The sequence below is a fragment of the Podarcis pityusensis genome, assembly GCF_964106645.2.
Source record: "Podarcis pityusensis genome assembly, chromosome: 9".
Taxonomy (NCBI): Eukaryota; Metazoa; Chordata; class Lepidosauria; order Squamata; family Lacertidae; genus Podarcis; species Podarcis pityusensis.
This window is the reverse complement of record NC_138034.1, coordinates 42,150,399-42,176,593: the sequence shown is the minus strand read 5'-3', so window position 1 is coordinate 42,176,593 and position 26,195 is coordinate 42,150,399. Positions and strand designations below refer to the sequence as shown.

General features: G+C 42.2%; 1 long non-coding RNA gene across 1 annotated transcript in view; it reads right to left on the bottom strand.

Moving 5' to 3' along the window:
* Positions 1-6,870: 6,870 nt before the first annotated feature.
* The window catches only part of LOC308485901, a 35,489-nt gene continuing 16,164 nt past the window's right edge, over positions 6,871-26,195 (bottom strand). Inside the window, exons 2-3 of the long non-coding RNA XR_013990838.1 lie at positions 11,333-11,413; positions 6,871-10,583 (exon numbers count right to left, since the gene is read on the bottom strand). This is a non-coding gene — a long non-coding RNA (uncharacterized lncRNA). The remainder of the gene's footprint in view (positions 10,584-11,332; positions 11,414-26,195) is intronic.

Below are 26,195 nucleotides of genomic sequence, written 5' to 3'. Positions count from 1 at the left end.
CTCTTCCTAGTGGGTTCTTTGTCCTCCAAATGTCAATCAAATCCATATTGTCAGTCATTTCAAAAAAGGTTTTAGGTAGTCTGCCGTCTTTTGTAACATTTTGACTTTGTGACTTGTCCATGTTAGTTGATACGACCCCATTCATATCTCCCATCATTATGATGTTGTTGTAGTCTAGATAGTCCAGCATTGTCTCCTGCAACTTCTTGTAAAATTCCGATTTCCCTTCATTAGGTGCATAGATTCCTAATATCAGCAGTTTCTCTCCTTGATATTGTATCTCAATAGCCAAAATTCTTCCATGTTCATCTTTAAATAGGAATTTAGGTGACAGGCTCTCTTTTGCATATATCACCACGCCTCTCTTCTTAACTTTGTCCGACGATACAAATTCCTGGCCCAATCTTTTATTTATTAACACTTTTCTGTGGAGCCTCGTCACATGTGTTTCTTGTAAACAAATAATGTCCAATTGTTCTTTTTTTAATATATGAAATATTTTCTTCCTTTTTTCCGGAATGTTACAACCATTAATATTCCAGCTCAACAGTTGCAGAGACATCCTGAATTATCTGGTTATTTTTCAAGGGGTGGTATCTTGTTCTCAGGATCTTCAGGTTCCACAGGTGCTGATGTTGGTACTGGCGTTGCCTCAGGCCCAGAAGGTAGTTCAATTCCTTTCTGAAGGTCCTCTCCGTATGTGGACAGGAATTTGTCTCTCTCTTCCAGTGTTCTTACTTTAACCTTTCTCCCTCTAAAGGTAAAAGATATTCCTTGGGGAAATTCCCACCTAAATGGAATTGCGTTGCTCCTTAGTAGTTTAGCAAGTTCAGAATAGGCGGCTCTAAGATCCAGCAGTAGTCTTGGGATATCTTTATAGATTTCAATTCTTCTATCCAAAACCTCCAGTGATTTTACGAAATGTAGGCCCAAGATCTTATCCCTTTCCTCCTTTGATCTCAATGTTATCAAACAGTCTCTGGGCCTCTCCTTCTTTATGAATCTTCCAAGTCTGAAAGCTGACACGATTTTAAAGTCCTTTTCTTCCAAATTCCAGAACTTGGAGAATTCTTTGGTCAAAAACTCAGTTAGATGTCCTTCTTCTGCCTCTTGTAATGATCTAATCCTCAAGTTATTCTCACGATTTCGCAGTTCTATCATGGAGAGATAAATCTGATGTTCCCCAACTTGTTTAGTGAGTGGTCTTACCTCTTGCTCTAAATTTTCTAATTTTTGTCTGGTGTCCTCAGCCAATTTCCGATTTTCTGCTGAGGCCTCCGTTAACTGTCCAATTGCTTGTGCATTCTGTACCACTTGTGTAGTTAATTTATTTAGACATTCTGTATTTTTGTCAATCTTTGCTGATTGCGCATCTACTTTCTTGTCCAAAGCTTCCAATTTTTCAAAAATTTTGTCTAGAACAGAAACAGATACTCCTGAGGCCATATCTTCCAATTGTAACTGCTCTGCTTCGCCCTCTCCCTCCACTTCTGAGGGCAAAGTAGGTACAGATGATCTACGTGTCTGTGAGGCTGAGGTTAGAGTTGTTAAAGTTGTTTGTTTAGCTCTCCCTCTTTTTCTTGTGCCACTCATTCCAACGTTATCTGTCAGTCAAGGTCACACTGAGTTATTCCCATGGGAATGGAAAGGTCCAGAGCAAGCAGACAACAAGGGAATCGAAAGTAAAATGTGCATGTAAAGTCACTGTTTTAATCCAATCCTCTAGAGGGAGCTTAAAATGTCTTTCAGAGTCTAATTTAATGTCCAAGAACCTTCAAATACAAATGTTTAGCAGAGTTTATAAATGGTCACTTTGTTACAGACAGTGCTTATTTATCTCCAAAAAGAGTGTTTCAAATTTAAAAGGTCTCAAAACCCTCAGATTGTTTCAAGTTCCAATATACAGTATCCAAGTCTGCAGTACTGACAGCTCCCTTAGTGCTCAGGCAGCTCCTGACTCTGGGTTTCACCTTCTAATTTGTAATCCAATAAAAGGAGGAAAGTCAAGTGCAAGTAATAATCCCAAATCTTTAGCTTAAAGTCTTTACTTTAAGATGCAAGTTCAATAGATGCTTAGATCTGTAAAGCTTAGGATCTCTTTCTTTCAGCCTCCACTCCTCCAGCTGATTGCTTTTTTCAAGTTCAATGGCTGCGGAAGACGGACTTCCTGCTTCCACGTCTCTCCGCTTTCAGCCAAGTTCAAGCCAATTTAGATTTTCCCTTTAAAGTCTCTAATTTCTCCCTTTCGTCCTGTTTCTCCCTTTCGTCCTGAGTTTGAGTGTCTTCAAAGTCCACGACACCTTTGGTAAAGACTGTTCTCCAATTGGAGACTCGCAGGCCAGTGTTTCCCAGTTGTCTGTATTTATACCACATTTTTTTAGATTTGCCTTGAGAGAGTCTTTAAACCTCTTGTTGACCACCAGCATTACACTTTCCATTTTGAAGTTTAGAATAGAGTAATTGCTTTGGAAGACAATAATCAGGCATCCGAACAACATGATAAGTCCAGTGAAGTTGATGATGAAGAATCATTGCTTCCACACTGGTGATCTTTGCTTCTTCTTTACAATCCCTGCTATAGGGCGCATGGCATGGTAGTGCCTCACCACACACATAGCATGGATTGGAAGAGGATGGCTTTGCTTGGCCACTTAGAATTACAGTTACCCACAGGCTACTTAGGGGTGCAGTCACCTATTTTTTGCTACCTAGGGCAATTATTTTGTGCTGGCACCTACAGCACTTTTATCAAGAGATGAGTACCAACACCACTTTTTTATTTTTAACCAAAGTAAGCATTGCTCCTCAGAAAAAATCCACCATAACCTGCTCCCTGCATGTATGCACATATGTGAAAGGAGCAGTACTGCAACCTAAAGCTTTAGTTCAGGGGTGGGGAATCTTTGGCCCTCCAGATGTTACTGAACTACAACTCCCAGCAACCCTAGCCATTGACCATACTTGATGAGAGCTGTAGTTCAGTGATATAAAAGGTAAAGGTACCCCTGCCCGTACGGGCCAGTCATGACCGACTCTAGGGTTGCGCGCTCATCTCGCTCAAGAGGCCGGGAGCCGGCGCCGTCCGAAGACACTTCCAGGTCACGTGGCCAGTGTAACAAAGCTGCACTGGCGAGCCAGCACCAATGTCGCACACGGAAATGCCGTTTACCTTCCCGCTATAAAGCGGTACCTATTTATCTACTTGCACTTAGGGGTGCTTTCGAACTGCTAGGTGGGCAGGAGCTGGGACCGAACGATGGGAGCTCACCCCGCCGCGGGGATTCGAACTGCCGACCTTACGATCAGCAAGTCCTAGGCACTGAGGTTTTACCCACAGCGCCACCCGCGTCCCTGTTCAGTGATATACAGAGGGCCAAAGCTTCCTCACCCCTGCTTTAGTCATCAATCTGCTGATGAAATCCCACACGCACAACCTCTCAGCACCTGAATTCCAGTGGTGGGTGCGGTCAAAGGATAAAGTGGGTGGAGCAACAGGTGTGATTCTTACTTTTGTACAATAGGCTACATTCGAGCTATGCAAACGTAGATGAACAAACGCCTCTCCCCATCCAAGCAAGGAAGATATATTATCACAATTCAGGGCCAGTGGGGGGCATGACCTGGGTATTTGTAGATGTGGGGAGAAAGTGATAGAAGATCACCTTGTAGTAGAAAAGTGGTCTATTGTAATGTCTATGAAAGACATCTGTTGAAATTCTGTGAAACTTATTTAGTTGGGCAGGGGGGCGGGATGGGGAGAACAACCGAATTCTTTAGAAGCCTTGCCTCCAGTTTAACAGTATGAGCTGTGAATGGAGGGTTTATGTGGCTTTTATTGACTGAAATTCTGTTTTAACTTAATTTTGTTTGCACAGCCTTTTCTTGCCCATAGCATGTAACAATAAAACAAATGCAACAAGGTAATTTTACATTTATTAGAATTTCCTAAAGTTGGAAGCTTAAGTAAATAAATGCCTGTATACTTAGGCACATGGCAACACAGAATTATTGTCTGACAGTTATCATAGCAAATGACAGTAATATTTCGGTAGAGAATGGGGGGGGGGGGTCACTGAATTTGTTTTCACCCAATAACTGTTAAAAAACAGAACCCCACGAAACAGAATTAAAAAACACATACCGGTACCTCTTAATCAGTTGTGTGTGTGTGTTTATTACTAAACAACGCTCAATCTGATTCAGTCTTTTTGTTAAATCTACACTTGTGAACATAATACTTATTGTCTGTGTTTAAGGAGAGGCATTTTTCCAGAGAAAACAGAGCCTTGTGGCAACTTAAAGACTGAGACTGTGTACATACTGACCCATTTGGACAAAAGTGTAGCTTTTCTAAATCTGGAATAGTTTGTGCTTGTCATCTACATGCTTTTAATCTGGATTTATTCTAGATCTTGCATCCACAAGGGAGGGTGTGGTTGCTTGATACACATTTGAAAACTCCCTTTGGTTAGGTAATATAAGCCTTTTCTTTCCTGCACATGTCCCAGGTGAATGAAGAAGAATGTGTGATTATTATCTTGGTCTATGTCCGCACACAAAATAATTGGGAAGTTGTGGATGCAGCCCCCCCCCCCAACTGCTGGGACTGCCTACATCTGTTTTCAAATGGACACACGGGGAGTAATGCAGAATCAATCTTAAAACCAACAATAACCACCGTTAAAAACATTATAAGCAACAGTACTACTAAAAGCAATTTTAAATGGCCAAACTAAAAAAAAGATGTGCCTTGATAGTTTTTCTAAAAGCAGAGAGAGTGGGAACCAATCATAGCTTTGTAAATGCTGAAACTTGCTTTTTAAAAAAGTACATTTTGGCTCTACTGTGCTACTCTAATAAACAATGAACATGGTGGTGAGAGTGAAGGACTTGAACTGGTGAGACCCGAGTTCAAATTCCCACGTTGCTCATAGGATGCACTTTACTCAGTCACATACTGCCAATCTAATCTCCCTGAACGGATAGTTGTGAGGAGTCATCCTCCTGTAATGCCATCATGGGACCCTTTGGAGAGGAAAGGGTGGATTGTAAATGTGAGAAATAACAGTGACCCGAGTCTGCCAAGCTCTTATCTTTTCCATTTACGGAGGAATCTGTAAGATAGTCAACACTTACCTAGCGAAATTCCACAAAGGTGATGCCTTACTTCAATGCTGGTAAAGGATGCGCAGGCTAGTTCATAGGTCTTACTCACAGCTGATTTTATGCTCTTAGCCATTATAACAAAGGCTCTCAGCTGCTTGTTTATAGCCTTGTAGCTGCTTTAATCTTTTGTGTTGAAGATTAGAAGATGCCTCCAGCTGTTCCACCTAGAACCAACTTCAAAACAACTCTATGTGAATTGTTGGTGCAATATAACAGTTCTGCTACTGTTTGTTGAGTAAACCTTTTCAGAGGCATCCACAATACATTTATTGACCACTACACATACTCTAGCAGTGAGGCTTTGGGAGATGCTGAAAAGAATTGTGTTGAAGGACACCAAGAAGAATAGCAGGACAAAAGCTAGCTTTCCTTGCAAACTTGTGTACTTAACAGGCAGCATGCAATGCCTTGGGTTGGCCATGCACCCAGCTGAGCTTTTAGCTATGCTGTACTTTGCCAGTGAGGAAGTAATATTTATTTCAGGCTCAGGAGAGCTTTTAAAGAGAAATCACTAGTCACTGTGTTTTGTTTTTCCCAGTTATGCATGTAGCAATCTCATTTGCTCCTGTAAACTTACATTTTGAAACAAAATAAAAAAATTCTTCCAGTAGCACCTTAGAGACCAACTAAGTTGAACACTTTGTTAACAGAGATTACTAGGTTATTAAATAAATTCAATCATAACTGGATTTGTAAGTGGTTGCAATGGAGAGTATGGCCAGATTTGCTCATAATGGTAAATCATAAAGCATATAACATGACTTAGCCTGCATGAGACGATCACATGGCCAGTGAGGACAGTGCTTAACCATGAAGAAGAAGAAGAGTTTGAATGTGATATCCCGCTTTATCACTACCCGAAGGAGTCTCAAAGCGGCTAACATTCTCCTTTCCCTTCTTTCCCCACAAGAAACACTCTGTGAGTTGAGTGGGGATGAGAGACTTCAGAGAAGTGTGACTAGCCCAAGGTCACCCAGCAGCTGCATGTGGAGGAGCGGAGATGCAAACCCAGTTCCCCAGATTACGAGTCTACCGCTCTTAACCACTACACCACACTGGCACTCGGTTTGGATAACACAGCAAGAATTTGACTTAGTTCAGTACAATGTGGGAGCAAAAAGGACTGAGGAAGAGCAAAGTGACTAGAAGCTACTCTCCAGGAGTCCATCCTTTGCACAGTCCTGGGAAGCCATATTTTTACTTGCTGTGCTATGCAAACCAGGCCACTGTGGAAACAAGGTTTGTTATTGGGCTTACCGATCATGGTTTGTTTGAGAGAAACAAACCATGATCCCTGATTCACAAGTAACACTTAAATTACATAATTATTATTGGCAGTTCAGAACACAGTAAAATACACCCATTACAAATCTGTGATTAAAACATCTCAAACTACATAGCTAAAAAGCAAATAACTTAGTGAAGCAGACAATGATATGAAAACAGCTGGGCTCCAAATTCCATGTATGTTGTAACTAAGCCAGGTATTGTGGTTTGTTGCTCCTGGTCAAGCTGGGAAGCAGCAAAGTGGATGCCACCTGCATATTCACAGAAAATAAATAACTATTGTTTACAATGATGTGCAAGCACAACTGTTGTCTTCCATGAATAAAACTCATTAAATACCATGTAATTCCACAGGAAAATGTATATTACATTTTATTTTATAAGCAACTGTTTAAAAATGTTCAATGTTACCTGGAATGTTAACATACAGCATTATTAATTTATTGCATAATCAAAAACATATTTCATTGTTATTACAATAAAACTTTTAGAAAGCAATTTAAGAAACAGTATGTCTCTGTAGTACAGTTTAGTTACATTCTTTATTAACAGAATTCATGTTGCATGATCAACCCTAGGAACTACATAAATGATTCACTAATCACTTCTACTGGATATACTGATTTGTAGAGATTTAGGCTGCAGTCCTAACCTCACTTACCCAGGAGTACACCCCTTTCTGAGTAGACATAGTTAGGCTTGTGCAATTAGTGTGAAGTTCTATGCACACTTACCTGGGAGTAAGTCCTGTAGAATTCAACAAAGCTTTCTTTTCAGTAGACACGTATAGGATTCTGCCATTCGAAACTAGAGCTGTGTGTAACACTCTTATCTTCCATCCAATTTGCAATATAAAGCAGAGTGTCAATAGAATTTTAAGAGTTACCAATAATGCCTGGTTTTAAAATGATCTTGGACAAGTGGGCCAAACTATTTAAAATCTTGCTTCAGAGATTTATTGTGCAATCCTACACACATTTACTCAGAAGTAAGCCCCATTATGTTCAGTAGAATTTATTCCCAGGCATAAAGGTATAGGATTGCACCTTCCAACAATTCAGTGTGAAACACAGAGTGGGATAGTGAGGGAGTGGGCGGTGGGGAGATAAACCTAAGGAAAAATTAAGTGCAGGAAAGTATTTAGGAACCTTGGTGAGAATCAAAAGAGCTGCATTTTCATGAGCTCTGTTCATAGATGTGCAGTTTGAAACATTAAGGCCAGAAGTCACTATTCCAACATCATCTCCCTACTAGGATATTTTCTCCCTTCTTCCAAAAGCTTTAAATCAAATCACAGGCTAGAAAAATAAAACAAAACTCTCAGATAGAAGCAGATGATTCTGTTCTTTATAAAAGTTTCAATCCTCCATGGTACAGATTCCTGGCAGCCAAACCTGGCCCTTCCTTCATTCGAACATCGTTTAGGGTATATGTATGCTGAGGGACTCTCACCAACATGTAATGACTCAACAAGGGAGCCCTGCTCTCAAGTGGCAGATAATTAGACTTCCCCCCTCCCCTCCACTCAGTGCCACTGTTCCGAGTCTCCATCTCTCAGCTGTACCCTTAAGAGCAGCTGATCTGCAGCCAAGCGCTGCACACTCCCCACAGCCAGCGACTTCCTCTGAAGCTGCAGCACATAATTATAACCAGCTGTTAAGGGTTGTCTGAGAGCAATCCAAACAGAATCTTCATGCCCAGAGACTGAAAGCCACCCCCCACCCGTCCCTCCTCCCCATTCCGGGCTTTGCTACAGTGGATAAGCTGCAGGAAGCCCTCTCAATATTTCAGTAAACAAGAGCAGTGACTCCCAGTGTTTGCTGTACCAACAGAGGTGTTAAGTGGACAAGGCAGTTCTGCCACCTCTCTGGAATCTGCCTTTGCTCTCCTGGTGTTGCCTGGCTTGCTTAAAACACAGGCCGTGCAAGCTCCTTCTGCGGCACTTGCTGCCAAGTCAGGGTGACTCTGCTGTAACCAACATAAGCACTCAGCCTCCTTGTTGTTGGCACTATTTCTGCAAGCTTCCTGTTCAGTGGCATTATACTTTGGACTACCAGGCACTGGGGAATAAGCAGCAGGTGGAAGATATTATGACGATGCCCTTCCGGCTTGTTGGCTTGCCTGCCTGGCTCTTTATGGGCAGGCGCAGAAGACTGAGCGAGATGGACTAGGAGCCTGACTCTGAACAGAAATTCTTACAGCAGGCCTATGATAGAGTGGGTGCATTTCTATAGCAGAGGTGGAGAATTTTCAGAGCAAGGAGCAAAACCCCTTCTCCCCCAGCATGCCAGGATCATTATCTTGCACTGCAACCCTGAACAAGATTAACTAGGGCAAGGAAATTGGAGAATTGATCCCATGTGCTGGAGGTTCTGTTTTAGGGCCAGTGGGATGGTGTTTAACTTTTCCTGTTTGTGGTTTCCTTCCTCTGGCCCTAGTAATTGACCTATGGGACAGCAAATGCATGCACCCATAGATAATAGGAGTTAGTGTGGCTATAGGGAACCCACGGCCCTGGACTCCCAACTCCCATCAGCCCCAGCCTGCATGGCCAATGAACGGGGATGATGAGAGCGGTAGACAAACTGCATCTACAGGGTCACCAGTTCCACCATTACTTGGCGCAAGCTGCACATTGCAGGTTTTGCACGCATTATGAGCAGCCACAATCGGTGCTAATTTGACAGTAGGACCCATTAACCTCACTATGGACAAAATTGCCTAACTTCTTCCCAGCCTCTAGAGGTGAGCAGAAACAAAAGTAAATAAATACCCCCCTCCCATGCCACACCTGTAACGGCCATGACTATTGTTGACAAAAAATGCCCTGAGGTCATGAACCATTTCTTGGCTGCAATGGACTCTGGGCAACTAGACATTAAATGAAGTGTTGTGTTATTTTCGTCTGTGTTGTTTTCAGAGAAAAGTAACACAGCACTCCTTATGATAGTCTCAGCAGAAAACAGAATCACTGAGAGAAGACAATATTATCTGTCATATTTTAATTTTTCCTGCGGGGGTAGAGAATTCAATCACTGGCTCTGTAAGACAGGAGATCCGAAGCAGTATTAATGGAAGGTTTTCTGATGTGATGCTTACTAATGTCTTATTTAAAAGGAGATTCAGAGTCCTGTAGATATAGACTGGGATTTTGCTTGATGGTGTAAATTTTATACACTGTAAAATAGGTACCATGTTGAAGATACTGGGAGTCCAGGGATTATAAATGGATGGGGATGATGGCGACTGAACTAGGTCAGACAAAGTAAGTCCCCCCCCCCCTTTTCTTATTTTGGAAGCATACCTGGTAGCAATAGTGCACTCTGTAAGCGACTCATAAGACACTGTATTTATTCTGATGCAATATTACATTCATTGTAAAAAGGAGTAAGATTGAATTCGTGTTCTGTCTAATGTGAGATGGAATCTTAATTCAGAGTTTCACATTTATTAATGGTTCTCTTCCACCCAGCTATGGCCTGTGACTTTTTCTGCTCATAGCAAAGTTTCCTAACTTGATTCTTCTTTTAATGTCTCCCATCCCATGTGAACTAGACTGGAAGAGTATTTGCAATGTGTTGCTATAAATGAATCATCTAAGAACAGATGTTAGGTTGTAATCCCATCCCCACTTACCTGGAAGTAAGGCTCTCTGAAAACAGTAGGTCTGACTTCTGAGTAGCATGGTTAGGATTGTACTGTGACAATTGCTGCACATAATTCCTCCGCTGTGTGTTAGGAACAGGAGTCATTAACCCATTGAGCTCAGCATTGCCTACACTGACTGGCAGTATGGTTCCTTAGGGTTTCAGACAGAGGACATGCCCAGCGCTAACTTGAGAAGCTGGAGATTGAATCTGAGGCTTTCTTCACGCTAAGCAGATGCTCTCCTGCTGAGTTGCAGCCCCATTCCCAGGTAGTGGGCACTTAGCTCACATGTTTCTGATCTCTGTTTAGTGTTTCCTGGTTGCAGTACAATATAGACAATTTAAAAACATTTTGCAAAGCACCTTTGTGTCACTGCACTTGAGGTTGCTATTATTTTTGTCTGGCAAGCAGCTTGCACTGTGCTGTTGACCAGCTGAAGTTTGGCAGATGAAGCTGTGTTTCCGAGTTCTGTCATACACAACCTTTAAAAAAAAACACGGAATGGAAATATAGTTGGCAACTCTAAGTATGTTGGCACATAGGAAAATGGGAAGTTGACTTATATTAAGCCAGTCCTAATGGGCCATTCAAGGGACGTGGGTGGCGCTGTGGGTTAAACCACAGAGCCTAGGACTTGCCGATCAGAAGGTCGGTGGTTCGAATCCCTGCGACGGGGTGAGCTCCCATTGCACGGTCCCTGCTCCTGCCAACCTAGCAGTTCGAAAGCACTTCAGAGTGCAAGTAGATAAATAGGTACTGCTCCGGCGGGAAGGTAAACGGCGTTTCCGTGCGCTGCTCTGGTTCGCCAGAAACGGCTTAGTCATGCTGGCCACATGACCCGGAAGCTGTACGCCGGCTCCCTCAGCCAAGAAAGCGAGATGAGCGCTGCAACCCCAGAGTCGGCCACGACTGGACCTAATGGTCAGGGGTCCCTTTACTTTTACTGGCCCATTCAGCTCTGTGTTCTCTACACTGACTGGCAGCAGCTCTCCTGACATCTCCTACCTGAGGATGCCTGGGGTTCAATTTGGGGCCTTCTGCATGCAAGGCAGAGTTCTCCACCACTGAGCTACAGCCCTTCCCCACGTTTCTCCATATCCTATTCTCACACAGTTACTTTGCTGAATACTCAGTCTATTCTGAAAAGGCAGGGAATAGATAGATTTCAAGTGGAGACAGACAGTGCTTAATTTCAAAGATGTCAGGTTCAAGTAGCGCTGCATTACATTACCGGGATTTCAAAGGTGGAACTGACGTTCAGGAGGGATTTCCGAAAGGTGGCACTTTCTCCTGGATCTTAGACAAGTAGTTTCTGGAAGAAGAAGAAAAAGCTCAACAATTTGGGGGTTATCTAAAAAAAAGCTCAGCTAGGGGTGTCCTGGTTTTTACTTTTTGGAATATGGCAACCCTGGGTTCAAGCCCCTCCAAAAGGCCATTCTCCTTCATTCTGTAAGTGATGGAGATGTCTGCAGTCACTGTCTGCTCCTGCATGAAGGCACTCTGTACACATTTAAAAACATTCTTAGGAAGACAGGAAGCTACATTATCAGGGTTGTCTAACACTGATTGGCAGTGGCTCTCCAGTGTACCAGACTGGGTTCTCTCCCAGCCCTGCCTGTAGATGCTGGGGACTGATCCCAGGATCTTTGGCATGCAAAGCAGATGCACTCTACCACTGAGCTGTGGGCCATGAACCTGGACATTAAAAAGCAAATCCAAGTCTAGTCCCAGGCATGAATTATGTCCTCCATCTCAAAAGTGAAGGACTGAGGAGGTCCCCTGGAATTTCTGCCTTTCTTTGTTCTTACAAGCATGCACCCGTATTTGTTTACACCCTTTTGGCACCATCCTGACTGCTGTAGGTTTTAGGATCCTGAAGCTGTGCCCTGAAAGAGGCAGAGGGGTCCCCATTCTCCACCTTGAGTTGGAGCTGTCAGCAGCAGGAAACACACTGTGCAGGAAAAAGTCTCAACCTGCTGCTGGTTCTTTGTGTTGAACGCTGGCTCAGCGCCATTCCTCTTCCTTCTTCCCATGCTGCTCTTTTCCCCAGTCCCTGTCAGGCGTCCAGCTGCTGACAAGCAAAGGGGGAGTCAAGGGAGCTGGGCTGCTCCGTTGTTTTGAATGCTTTAGGAGTGTCCCTACAGATTTGCTGCTACCTGCTGCAGCTGCGCCATCTACTGGCCAAACACAATTACTGCAAGGATACGGGAGCTAGTCATGTTGGGTGAATTTTAAGTGGATCATGGTCTCCAGGGGACAAAAGACCCCCGCTTTCCCCCTAGGCATCTGAAAGGTTTACAAAAGCTCACTTCGGAATTCCGAGTAAAAGCAAAACCTCTTACTTGCAAAGTATGTCAAACTCGTCTCAGTTTTCTTTTCCAGAATTCTGCTTCTTAAAACATTCCTGATTCCACACCCCACCCCAATGAATTAAATATAATTTCTACTCACACTGTGTTCATCTTTAAAACACAGAGATATATCTTTCATCACTACAGTGCCATCTCTTTCTGATGTGGAAAATAATATGGAATGCACTGTGATGACATACAAGTAGGGAGGCTGGTTTTACGCACTGGGCTTACACCTTGTCCACACCAGAGTTTACTGTGTTTTCGCCTTCAGTTACCCTCAGATAACATCATAGGAGCCAGCTCCTAGGGGGCCGAGGGGTCTTTTGCTCCCCCAAGAAAATATTTGAGGGGACTGACCCCCCCCAAAGTTGATTGGCATTGCCATGCAAATAGTGTGTGTACTGTGTCATGTGACTGATTATTTGGGCGGGGCTTTCCTAGGCTCTCCCAATATTATATTCAGGTTGGCACCCCTGGCCAACACCAATCTTGATGCTTATCTCCTGTAAAATTCAGGCATGAATAATCTGCTAAATTGTGGACAATCAGTCTCCAAGTTGCTCCATTTGGAGTCACAGAAAAATTGTCTCAGTGCTTTGGGGTGGGTGAATAACTTGTAACTTTCTGCAGCTCCCTATTCCATGCCCATTACTTCCTCAGTGGTTTCATTTGTTTTCTGGCTATGCTCGTCGCTAATTGTGGTGTGCTCCTGAACAGAGGAGCTATGCTTATATACATTTTTTCCTTCTTTTGATTCTTCAGATTTGCACAAAATCAGAAAACTGCACAAGCAAACCAGATTTAAATTTTATATACCAGGTCAAACAGCCTCTAGAAGTTGGCTAGGGTCTTTCTGAAACCTCCTTAAGTAGTGGGAGGTTAAAGCTATAAGCATGAGAGTGTTAACATAATCTGAGATCACACAAATTTTTATGAAATAATAAGTTTGCAAAGATAAAAGGAAGAGTATAAGACATGTAAATGTTACAGTGAAAGAAATGCAATGCCCCCAAATTACAGAAACCTAAATTACTCCCTTTGGAGAAAAAGCAAACCCAAACAGGATAAACGTGATCAAACCCTAGCCTAGACAATCCCTTAATTTGCCAAGGTTCCTGCTCAACTTAAAAGTATTTCCATGGCAGTTATGGCTGCAGGAAGTTTCCATATCTCCCAGCTGGTCTTTCCCAAACTGGGATCCTACATTGCTTTGCATTGTTAATTTCTTCTTGTTGCTAAGGGAAACTGAAATTACATAATTGTAATGCTCTAAATTTGTAGTGTCCTGGAGCTCTTGAACTAAAGCAGTTTCAGATAGTAAACTCAGAGTACAAGTGGCATTTACTGATGAACATGAGCAGAGCCTGCTGGATCAAGCCACTGGCTTGTCTAGTCCAGCATCCTGTTCTCAGGATCTGGCCAACCAGATGCCTGTGAGAAACCTGATTCAAGCAGGATTGTTTTATATTGATTGTAATGTTATTATGTCACAACTCAGCAGTTACTTTGAAGGTATGTTCAAAAAGAAGAACATACCATTTTAATGAATAAATACATAAGGGAAATGCAACCAGAATCATGGGGCTGTATCCCATTAATTCATAGAGTAGATCTACAGAAATGTATGGATAAGTTAGCAATGGCCAACTTATGCCCATAGATCTCAATGAGTCTAATCAGAGTGTGACTTAATGTGATACACGCCAAAGAGCTTAGATCAAGGGTAGCCAATGTATGTGGCATAGCTCAGTTGGCAGAGCATGAGATTCTTAATCTCAGGGTTGTGGATTCAAGTCTCATATTGGGCAAAAAAAATCCTGCATTGCAAGGGGTTGGACTAGATGACCCTCGTGGTCCCTTCTGACTCTACAGTTGGGAACTGGAGCTCAACAATGCCCAGATGGCACCACACTGGCAATCCCTGGCTTAGAATTAGTATGTTTATGTTGTTGTAGCTCAGAAAATACAAGGATGTGAATTATATTGACTCCAAACAATTGAGTGAATTATTTATACTAACAAGAAATAAGTTTGTTTCTCACTGAGGTACCAAACTTGTGTCTGGACAGTACCGTAGCAGGAGGCGGCTCACATTACTTCCTTCATACAAAAATACAACAGTTGTCTGTTGTTGCTTCCTTTTTTTTTTTTTTAACACCGCTTAGATATTTTAAATATATTAAGCAGTATAGAAATTAAATAATAAATCAATCAATAAAAATAAATTAGTATGTCAGGGAAAGGCTGGCCTAGAATCTAGCTTTCTATATGGAGGGATTTGTTTGTTTGCATGTTTGGAGTATTAAATGATACAAGCCTCTTCTTGCAATCTACAGTGGCACAACCCAGACATAAGTTTACCATCCCAGTGAAAATGAAGCCATAGTAATTTCAAATTGAGGTGAATAATGAAGCACTATTGCTGTTTTTCTGACCAAAGTGTGGTCTGAATCTTGACCTCTTGGTGATATTAAATTTATTTTTTCACACAGCCCACAAGAAGCATCCTATACTGGTTCTCTTTAATAACCAAAGGTTAATTAAATCATAAAGCTGAATTTCTTAAGCAGAAAATGATGAGATATGTTGGAATGGAAGAGATTTATGAGCATGCTTTGAAAAGTGGGTTACCTGACTCATTTTTTGACCTTTCACATTGAACAAGAAGTTGTTGTGGTCAGTCCATCGCTACAGATAAAATTCAAAAATTCAAACAAATAAAATTCAAAAATTGTCCAGTAGCACCTTAGAGACCAACTAAGTTTGTTCTGGGTATAAGCTTTCGTGTGCATGCACATTTCTTCAGATACACAGCAGTTGGTCTCTAAGGTGCTACTGGACAATTTTTTAAATTTTTTAAATTTATTTCAACTGCATCAGACCAACACGGCTACCTACCTGAATCTACAAATAAAATTTTTATTTACTACATGTTAAATCATTAATGGTGAGTTATCAGTTGTCAAAGATGATGAGTCTTCATTCTGGCTTGAAAACTTGCAAGCAGCTCCACCAAATTAGCAGGCATTAGGAAATGGAGGACTTATCTGCTCATCTACTCTGAAGTGCTCCCCAATTGCATTCTAATTACTCTGCTACAATGGCACATGCTATTGTCCACACTACTGTCATGTAAGCACAATAACTTGGTGGATCCCTTTAGTCAAACCTGGGGAGGGGCCTTAAGGGCAGGAAGAGTCTGGTGTGTGTGAAATGAATGAAGAATGGTCAGAACTTTAAGAATTGTGACCTTTCATGGCTTTGTTTGTTTGTTTACTTGCTGCATTTATATACCGCCTTTCTGCCAAGGCACTCAAGGCAGTCTGCAGTTTTAAAATACTAAAACAAACAAATGAGATACTGCTTAATATAGAGTGATGGAGCCCTCTGAGGCAGCTAACAGCACAAACTCTGTGGCCTGAACTTTCTCACTTCTGGTCATACAGAGCCCTAGAGAAGGTGGGGGCGGTACCTCAACCAGAACCAATCAGAACCACTGATGGTTCTGTCAGGAGCCAGTGATGTCTGTTGTTATGTACGAGTTGAATAGGATCCAAACTGCAGCAGTCTGATTGGTCCTAGAACAATAGGATCCAAAATGCAGCAGTCTGATTGGTCCTAGAACAATAGGATTCAGAATGCAGCAGTCTGATTGGTCCTAGAACAATGCAGCAGTATGATTGGTTGGCAGGAACCACCCAATCCTGCTCCAGATAGAAGTGAATCCACAACCTGATTGGCTTACAGTAGAATTCCGGAATTAGCCAATCATGTGCAGCCCATTGTGTAAATAATGTATATAAAGCAGATACTGTGAGGGGACTTCCATTCATTCCTCCTCACCACTATGAGCTGAATAAAGAGCCTGAAATCACTTTGTGACTCTGAGTATATTTCATCTGTGTTCCATGACCTGACCAATATTCGTATGTAGGGGTTGCCCAGGTTGGTCCCCACCAATGGCATAGGCCTGGGTGTGTGTGTGCAAAAACTACACCTCTCCACTCTGGTTTGAAGTGGCTAGGAGACTGCCTGCCCATTCACATGCTCCCTGGGCCACTTTGCTGCTTTGGGGGGGGGGGGGGGGAACGCACCAATATATCTCATTGTCAAGGGAGCAAGTGATGGGGGGGGGGGCACTGATACAGCTCCTCATGTGTGTGGGAGCACCGATACAGCTCCTTGCCTAGTGCACAAGGTAGCCCAAGGTATGCCTCTGACTATATGTTCAAAGTCGTTTAACTGCACTAAATATTAACCATACCCAATTACATTTTGATAAACATGAATGATAAGGATAGTTTAGTGCTTGCCAGTTGTTCTGGTGTCTCTGCACCCAGAACTCTGGAAGGCAAGATGAGATGCTTCTTAGTCGACTACTGGGCAGAATCCTGTTTGCATCTTTTTGCTTTTATCAGCACAAGTCTTTTAAAAAGAAGAAAAACTTACTTAAAAATAAAAAATAAACATGAAACCTGAGACTTCAGGGTGGATAGCTGGAATATCCCTGGTATGCAGGCGGTGGGGGTGGGGTGGGGTCGGGGTTACAGCACTGCCTTTAGTGCGGAGAAAAAATGCTGGTGCTATTCACTACTTTCCCTGCCATCTTCCTTCTGCCTTGTCAGCTCAAGCTTGTATTGGATATGACAGTAGAGCCACCTTTGTATTCCCTGCCCGCTTAGCACTGTGGTCAAAAGGATGCTACTGCAAAATCTGTTCCATATGGTCCCTGGAGTAGGCTTGAGTATGTAAAAACTGAAGCTCACAACTATCATTAAGAGCATGGGCAATAGATTGATCTCTGGAATAAAGTTCTGAATAATATGATCATAAGGTTGACTTAATTGTGGTTCCACTATGCTGATGGTCTGATACAGAATTCAGACCTATACAAAAGGGCACTTCTCAACAACACCAAACTCAATGGAAAATATTTAAGGATATGCTTAATTCTCTCACTGAAATCATTTAGACCTAAAAATACTGTTACTTTGCCTGCATTGCAACCTATGTTAAGAGGCTTTGGTGAGGGAGTTGAGAAGAACTGGCGGTGACAGTGATGGAACATCTGAAAATGCACATTAATACCCCAGGCCCAAGGGCCAAATGCCTCCAAGTCTCTGTATCTTACTCTTGGGACCCTCCATAGGCCATGCACCCTTCTGAGCCCTTCCTCATCCAGTCTTTCTGCCTGGCTGGAATTTGTCCTTGATCATGCTTCTCACTTCCTTGGAAGGAAAATAGAGAGCACGGTAGGAGTATGTGCAAAAGTAACCCACTGCACAGAGCTAAAATTTATATTCATTGTTTCATCCATTTTGTCTCTGGCCCCACCCACCACTGGCATGTGGCCCCTGGAAGGTTATGCAAAACGAACAGCAGCCTTTCAGCTGGAAAAAGCTTCCTACATTCCCTTCCTAAATGATGAGGCTCTAGAAACATATCCAACCATTACTGGGATGACGAGGTGATTAATGTGGATCTTGGTGGCCTCTAAGATGCTTACACCTAAACTGAATTCCCCCCCCCCCCGCTTTCAGCCCCCAGGCTACATGCTGTAGAGCAGCCTTTGCCAAACACGTGCCTGCCAGATATTTTAGACTACAAACTCCCATCAGCATGAGTGTGCCAACTGGGGCTGATGGGAGTTGTAGTCCAAAACATTTGGAGGCATCAGATTGGTAAAGACTGGCCTAGAGTTAAAAAAAAAAATACCTTGATAATACCAGGTTGACAAAGGCTGACCTTCATAGGCCACTGGATGTTTAGTTCGGATGCCCTACAGAAGCATGTAAATAGAATAGACTACCAGATTATACAGTGGCCATCTTTGCTACTCATGGAACCTATTAAACTAGAACTCCTGTTTATCCAAACCTTTGCCTGTGTCACTGCTTTAGCTGTTCCTGGATAATCTGAAGAAGGGGAAAATGTTCTGTACTTGGTGTTCCCATTGTTTCCAGGAACCCCATTCACTCATTTTGCGGTTTGTCTGATTTTAGCTCTTTTCTTTAATTAAGACATCTTTCTGTGGCTTTAGAGATATCACTGCATGCTTTGTTCCTAGTTAAAGGATTACATTATTAAATCATTCTGCTCTCTACTCTTCAAAATTACAAAAACAAATGAAGTTATATCATTTGAATTATAAAATGATAATTTCTTCAGTTCAATCCCAATCAGAAGTACAACAGTTTAGACTTATAATAATCATGTTCAAACATATTCAGATTATAATTACTTTTCTTCTGGTAATGATAGCTCATCTGATTGGATGATTGCCTATTTGACTTTGATAAGTCTCAGAGGTCAAAGCAGAGATAATTGCAGACATCTGTTTTCTATGGAAAAATAAAACCTTGGAAAATAATGTTTAAAGTGACATCTGCAAATAGGTTAGAGGGAAGAAAACATGTTGCACATTTTAAAAGAAGCACAAAACAGTAGGAGTTCTTAGAACTGTGTTGAACAACAGCTGGAGGAGAGCCCCTTTGCTACAGTGACTTAAATACTAGTCAGGAACTGATAAGGTCTGGGTTCAAATCCCCTCTCATTCATGAAGTTCACTGGGTGACTTTGAACTAATAACTATTTCTAAATCTAGCCTGTGTCACGGGGCTATTAATACTGGGGGCTGTTAATACATGCCTCAAAGCTCACTGGGGGAAGAGTGGGGTACAAATGTGACTTCTCCTATAGAAACTTTAGAGCTCAGATTTGATTAAAGCAGTATATTTTCTAACAGTGCAGCATGTTAAGTTCAAGCCTGCTATTTACTCTTCAGAATGACAAAGTACAGGGCAGCTTGCAAGTAGAATCAAAATTGTTCTTAAAATAAGTATACTGAAGTATTATAGGCACATGTTCTGCTTAGTTGTTTTACCGACGGCAACAATGAGCAAACCTGGTGCCCTCTAGATGTTGTTGGATTACACCTCCCATCATCCTTGACCATTGGCCACGCTGGCTGGGGCTGATGGGAGTCGGAGTCCAACACCATCTGGAGGGCCACCACATATTTCCCCTCCCTAAGCATTTTCAGTGTATTTCAGCCTTTGGCTCGATTTGCTCCTTCCAAACTTCAGTTGTGAACTAAGAGACTGCCTGTAGGAAAGTTTGTTTTTTGCTTCCCAACCTCCTTTCTAAAAATCAAGCTTTGGGTGCATTCTGGGTGTCACCATCATAGGACAATAGCCCACCTGTCTCCAATGTATTAAGCTGGCCATATCTACTGAAGTGCTGTTAGGTGTTGTGTAAGTGGCTTTGCAAATACAGTGGTACCTCTGGTTATGAACTTAATTCGTTCTGGAGGTCCATTCTTAACCTGAAACTGTTCTTAACCTGAAGCACCACTTTAGCTAATGGGGCCTCCCACTTCTGTTGCGCCACCGCCACACCATTTCTGTTCTCATCCTGAGATAAAGTTCTTAACCTGAGGTTAGCAGAGTCTGTAACCTGACGCGTTTGTAACCTGAGGTGTTTGTAACCCGAGGTACCACTGTATGGCTTCAGGTACCTCTTTGAAATGTGGTGGTCCAGACACTTATCAAAGCTCTCCTTTTCCCTTTGCAACTGTCTTATAGTAGGCAGGAATGTTAAGCTCTGCCTATCATGGCTGGGTAATTCTCATCACCTCCATTGCCAGTCTTATTAATAAAACATTGAATGATGATTACCTTGGGATTTGCCAAAACTAAAAAGACATTGAGATAAAGTTTGATTTTTTTTTTTAGAGTGACAGATGATAATGAAATTGTAACAGAGAGTTCCATTAACCTCACTGCTGCTGTGTCATACGATTTTGCCTCCCCTCCCCCCAAAAACATGTTATTTCTGAGTGATTTGGTATACATAAACGTAGTGAATGAGACACAGCATAACAATGTTCTCTAAATGACAAATGCACTTATAAGAATGAAGGTGAAGAAAACTAATTAATAGAGCACTTTTTTTTTGGTCAAATCACACATTAATATTGATGGGATGTAGAACAAAATGAAGTACAGTAGTCAAATGGTTTAGGCTTTTTACCATATCCAAGGTCGTTTTTAGTTTCCATTACAGGTCTGTTATACTTGTGCAATTCCTCCTCAAAAAAAAAAAAAAAAAAGGTAGAGAATGGTCCCACAGTTCTGTCCATTGCATATTTGGGACTCTGCATGGAATGTCTATCTCACATGTGATGCTGTGTCTTGGATGGATGGGAGGAGATAAGGAACATAAAAAGTTCCTTGCCAGATCAGACTAAAAGCCTATGAAGTCTAGCATCCTGTTTCCCACAGTGGCCAACTAGATGTCAATGGGAATCCCAGGGCTACCTAAGGCGAAGGATAAGATGGTGCCCTTCCTCAATGAGAAGGATAAGATGGTGCCCCCAAAGGTACAGAAGACATTTAGACATCCCTGGTGACAGGATAGCAGAGCTCTGTCCTCCAACACCTTGCCTCCACTCGCCTCATCTGCCACCCGAGACAGCTGCCTCACCATGTCTAATAGTAGGGTCAGCTCTGGGGAAGCCTGAAATAGCCCTCTTCCATTGTTGTTCCCCAGTGACTGACATTTAGGAGCTCTTCTTCTTTACCATATAAACTGGAGACCAGCTCTATGACTTCTGATCAGCCAGACCATACTCCTCAAGTCTACATTATCCTTTGATATATAGCTAGCTTGGTTCTCCTAGCAGCAGAAGTGCTTAAAGTAAATGGGAAATGCTTCTTGAGGCATAATGACAGCATCTCCTCTGTCCCTTTGTTTTGACAGCAAGCAATATTTCTGAAGTCTGCAGGGAACTGTTCTTCAGGGAGTAGTCAGTGGAGGCATACCATTTCAAAATTGCTGCCAATAGGAATTAATATAGCTTGGGACATCCTCTGCCCATGCTCTGCCAAGGCTACCACTGCCAGTGACAGTCAGAACCGCTATTCTATTAGTTGGCTTTGCTTACAGGGACTGTAATGACAAAGGTGCCCCCTTCTGCTTTTCATTAGTAGTTATCAATCTTCATTGGAAAAGGCAGCAGTTTCCTTGTGAACTCTCTGGGGGCAATAAGATCAAAATACCCTTTCTGCGAGGATCAGCTTGGAGTTCTTTATGTTGCTGTCACACCCAGGTCACTACTGCATTTATAACATGAAAAATTGTAATTAAGAGCAGAAAGCTAAACATCACCTGGATGAAGCAGGAGAAATTGAAGGCAATAGCGATTGATGTCTCCTGGCTCTGCTGGGTGTGTTTTATGTTCATTTTTGGCTTATTTTAATTTCCTTGATAACAAATTAAAAACCAATTCCCGCATTCTAGCTCAGCGATGACTCGTCCTTTACTGTGTATTATGATAACACTATTGATCACACCAGTTTAAAGCATCCGTCATTTTGAATAATTAATCTCTAAGCACGAGTTAGCTTCAGACATGGATGCTATCATCAACCATCTTTTCAGACATCTTTGCATCAGGGAAAAGCTGACTGCCTGACTGCCGAAGAAGCGTAAACACACAAGGCTCAAGGAAAAAGCAAGACAGAAACAGCTGAGCAAACACCCACGCCACATTATTATTATTATTATTAATATATCCATTTAAATGTGTCCCAAGGCAATGTACAAACATATCATAGAACAGCTAAAGGTAGATTTAAAAGCAATACAAAATGGACACCTAACACAAACATCCAACTTGTTGAAACAGGATTGGTTTTTGAAAATATGGGCTGTGGGCACTTTTTCTATCTTAACAGGGATACCGTTCCAAAAAGCAGGGGCAGCATTCCTAGTAACTAGAGATTTATTCATGTTAAAGGAGATAATACAGCTCAACATGGCTGTCCACCTGAGTCCTCTCCACAGATCTGCAACCCTATGCTCGACAATCAAGGTAGTGGTTGGGAGGGTGAGGTGGACAACACAGAATTAAGGAACATGGTGTCTCTGAGCTCATGTGAGTCTAGGGATTTGCTTTCAGCAACAGTCTGGGAGTTCACAGTCCTGGTAGGTGCTCCTACATGAGAGCCTCAGTGGGCAGAGCTCTGACTTCTGACCTCCTTGTTTCTGCTTCCCAGGTGCTCCCTTATCTCCATTCCTAATACTAATTACTCATAACCTTGAGAATTGCCCTCCCCTGAAAGTCAAAGAGATAAGGAGTCTGGTGGTAGCATAACTCAGTTTTGGAGTTCTTGGGCTCCATGCTCATTTATAATCCATATGTTGCATTTAATTTTCAAAAGTAATCCCATGTCCTGAATGTACTTATAAATACTGGAAATGTATTGAATTCTGATTTAAAAAATAAATAAATTTAGAATGCAGCATAGTAAATGAGGGATGACAGATAATTAAATGAATTCAACAAAAATTAAATAAATAGATAAAGGAATTGGAAAATGGAGTGAAGAGACTGACAACATTTAGCATCTCCCAATTTCATTGGTGAAAACAGCAACTAGCACATCTGATGCTTTTGTATCTCAGCCTTTGCAAGACTGCACACAGTAGGTTATTGTCACTCGCCATCCATCTTTAACAAGCTGTGCGTTTTACCTGAAATATCACTGCCTTATTAGTCTACAGTGGTACCTCGGGTTACAGATGCTTCAGGTTAGAGACGCTTCAGGTTACAGATTCCGCTAACCCAGAAATAGTACCTTGGGTTAAGAACTTTGCTTCAGGATGAGAACAGTAATGGCGCAGTGGTGGCGCGGCAACAACAGGAGGCCCCATTAGCTAATGTGGTACCTCAGGTTAAGAACAGTTTCAGGTTAAGAACGGACCTCCGGAACGAATTAAGTTCTTAACCCAAGGTACCACTGTACACTACGCAGATACTTTTCTTCAGAGCTAATTATAAGAAAAATCCACTGGCAGGTGCCTTTTTCTTTTTCTAACAAAACACATTCTTCAGAAACACTGCATTTTGCATTCTGTTCATAACCAAGAACTTAGAAAATCTTCACTCAATTATGTAGAAGAAAAGTAAATATAGTCACTTGCGTTGAACTAATTAAATGCTGAATAACAAACACACACATATATATTCGATGCATGTCGTGGACATGATTCTGCAAGGCTTAACAGGACCATTTTCCTGCTTAGAACAATTTTTATGTGACTTGACTACCGTGAAAAGAACTTGACATGCAGCATAGCAAAAACTCCTCAATAAATAATCCCAACTAGGCTAACAGAAGTGCATTCAGATCACAGCTGAACTCTTACTAATTAATTATAATGATAGCAATAAAGCATATTTTTTCCTTGGATGTAAAAGTGTGCAAAACATTTCTTTCTTTTAAGGCTACATTATATCTTGTCTCGCATAACAAGAAAAAGTCCGCTCTGATTTGAGTCTCAATGTCACTTTGATGCTTACTTTAATGAGGCTGGTAGACATTAATCTCCCACAGATATACAGTAGAAGAGTTACAGAGTGATCCTATCCTTGAGTTAAGTCTGCTGAGCGAGATATGATTGCTCCTAAGGTCAAAAAATGATAGCATTGCTCCTATGTGCCAGTGCAGCAATAGCCTTGCCTCTGTGATGAAGCCAACAGTTCACTGGGCACAAAATGGCCAAGGTGGGGCTATGGCAAGGGAGGAGCAGAGCTTAAGTGGGACCCTATGACAGCTCAGCGTTCATTCCCACCCTCTGTAGCACCAACGAAACAGGTGGTGTTAAGTAAAACATTCTGGGGGATGTCCAACTATGTCATACTCTTAGCATAGACCAAATTAAATCAATGGACTTAAATTTCTTAATTTCAGTGGTTCTACTCTGAGTATGTTAAACCCACAAGAATTAAGGGACTGGATCTCATTCTCCTATTGGAGTCATTGGAAACCTGAAGGTAACTGCCCCTATAACCTCCTCTTCCCCCACCATCCAGCTCCTCAGTTCCAGATAACTCAAGTAGCCAGTCATGGCACAGCACTGGGAGAATACAAGCCCCAGCAAGAGAACATACTTCTTACATATCAAGGTACCTAGATATATATCATAGAAACATAGACTCAAAGTATTGTAGAGTTGGAAGGGACCATGAGGGTCATCTAGTCCAACCCCCTGCAATGCAGGATCCACACCCCCCACCTGCAACATGGGGCTTGAACCCACAACCCTGGGAATAAGAGTCTCATGCTCTACCATGTGAGCTATGAGGGTGGGTTATGCAATTGTTTCATTCACACATGAACAAAAATGAAGTGTAATGACTAATAGACAAGTTGATTTCATCACTTTCAGAGAGACAATTAATTTATGTCACGGTTCTACAAACCCTTTAATTTTCATGTGTGAACTTTACTATTTCATTTTATGTAATTCCTTAATACACAATTTTATTTAAAAAATGAGAGTAATCATACAATTGAATGAACAGTAGGAATTGTGTCAAGTTCTCAAGTGCCAAGAGAATTGCTACTGCACTGCTTTGTTCAGCACATAAGACTGAACGTTATTGATTATGAAATGGGGATTCCAGCATTAAAGTGCTGAAAGATTACCTCACTGCTGATGGCTTACCCTAATATGAGATCACGCATCAGAAAGAAACCAATGAATAAGTACAATAATGTCTCCAACTAAGTCATATTCAGAGTAGACCCACTGAAGTTAATGGACAGGGAGCAATCCTAATGGAAGCCATCTTAAGGTAATCTGGTGTAACGTATGCTGTTCAGGAACTCCTGGGAAGGGTAAAGGCTAGGTAAGCTTGCCCCAGCCCAGCAGAGAGAAAAGAAGGAAGCAAAATCCAGAGAGCTAGCTCAGCCAGCATTACTATGGGGACAAGCTCACCTGTTGACACACACAGGAGAGTTTTTGAGTGCCCTTTTTGAGTTGTGTATGAACGGAGAGACTTCTCAGAGACAGCTTATCGGAAGTGGCTTGAAATTGCCAGCACAAACAAATAGGGGACAGAGAACACAAATGGTGCCCCTAGCAATGCTCCCAGAGGCAGCCAATCAGCACACACTGTGCGCCACATACTCCAGGCATGCCCGCCACAAGCTCCACCAATCCCACAGCCACATGCAACAACAGATGATTGGGTAAATAAGTGCACATGAAGTACACCAGCACACCCTGTGTCCCACTTCACACAACCCACAAGCAACCTGAAGATACGCCTGCAGACACCCCAAAAACATGCAGTGTACATGGGGAGATGCCAAAGGACAGCTTTATTGAAAGCACCCTACTGAAAGCTGAGTCCTGGCTGAAATGGGATGGGGGAATTATACTGGCAGATCACAGCTGAGCTGGGAACCAGCTGGCTGATCCAGAGGTCCACTGGATCCTAGTTCACTTATCCCAGCACACCTAGGATTAAGATTGCACCTTAAGTTAGTAATGTTAATTGATTTCTATGGTTCTTCTCTGAGTATAATCTACAGAACAATCCTAACTATAGGAAGCCAGTGTAATGTATTCTGGCATAAATTACCCCTATTCTAAACTCTGCTCAAGAGCTTCTGGAGGGGACGCTGCTGGCTGCTCTGGCAGGTGTACATGGGCTTGAGTTTTGAGGATTGGTCTCTAGGTCACATGACTGAGATGAACAGGGTTTGGAATAGGTGTAAGTCTCTCTTTACCCTGTGCTACCCCCACCCCTCACACAGAATGCCCCCTTTCTAGGATTTCTTCTGCATACCTGCCAGGTGCCCCAGAAAAAAATGGAATATCGCCATTTTTATGCGCAATATCACAGTGACCATTTTTCTTGCAGCGATCTCTCACATTGCTCTCTTG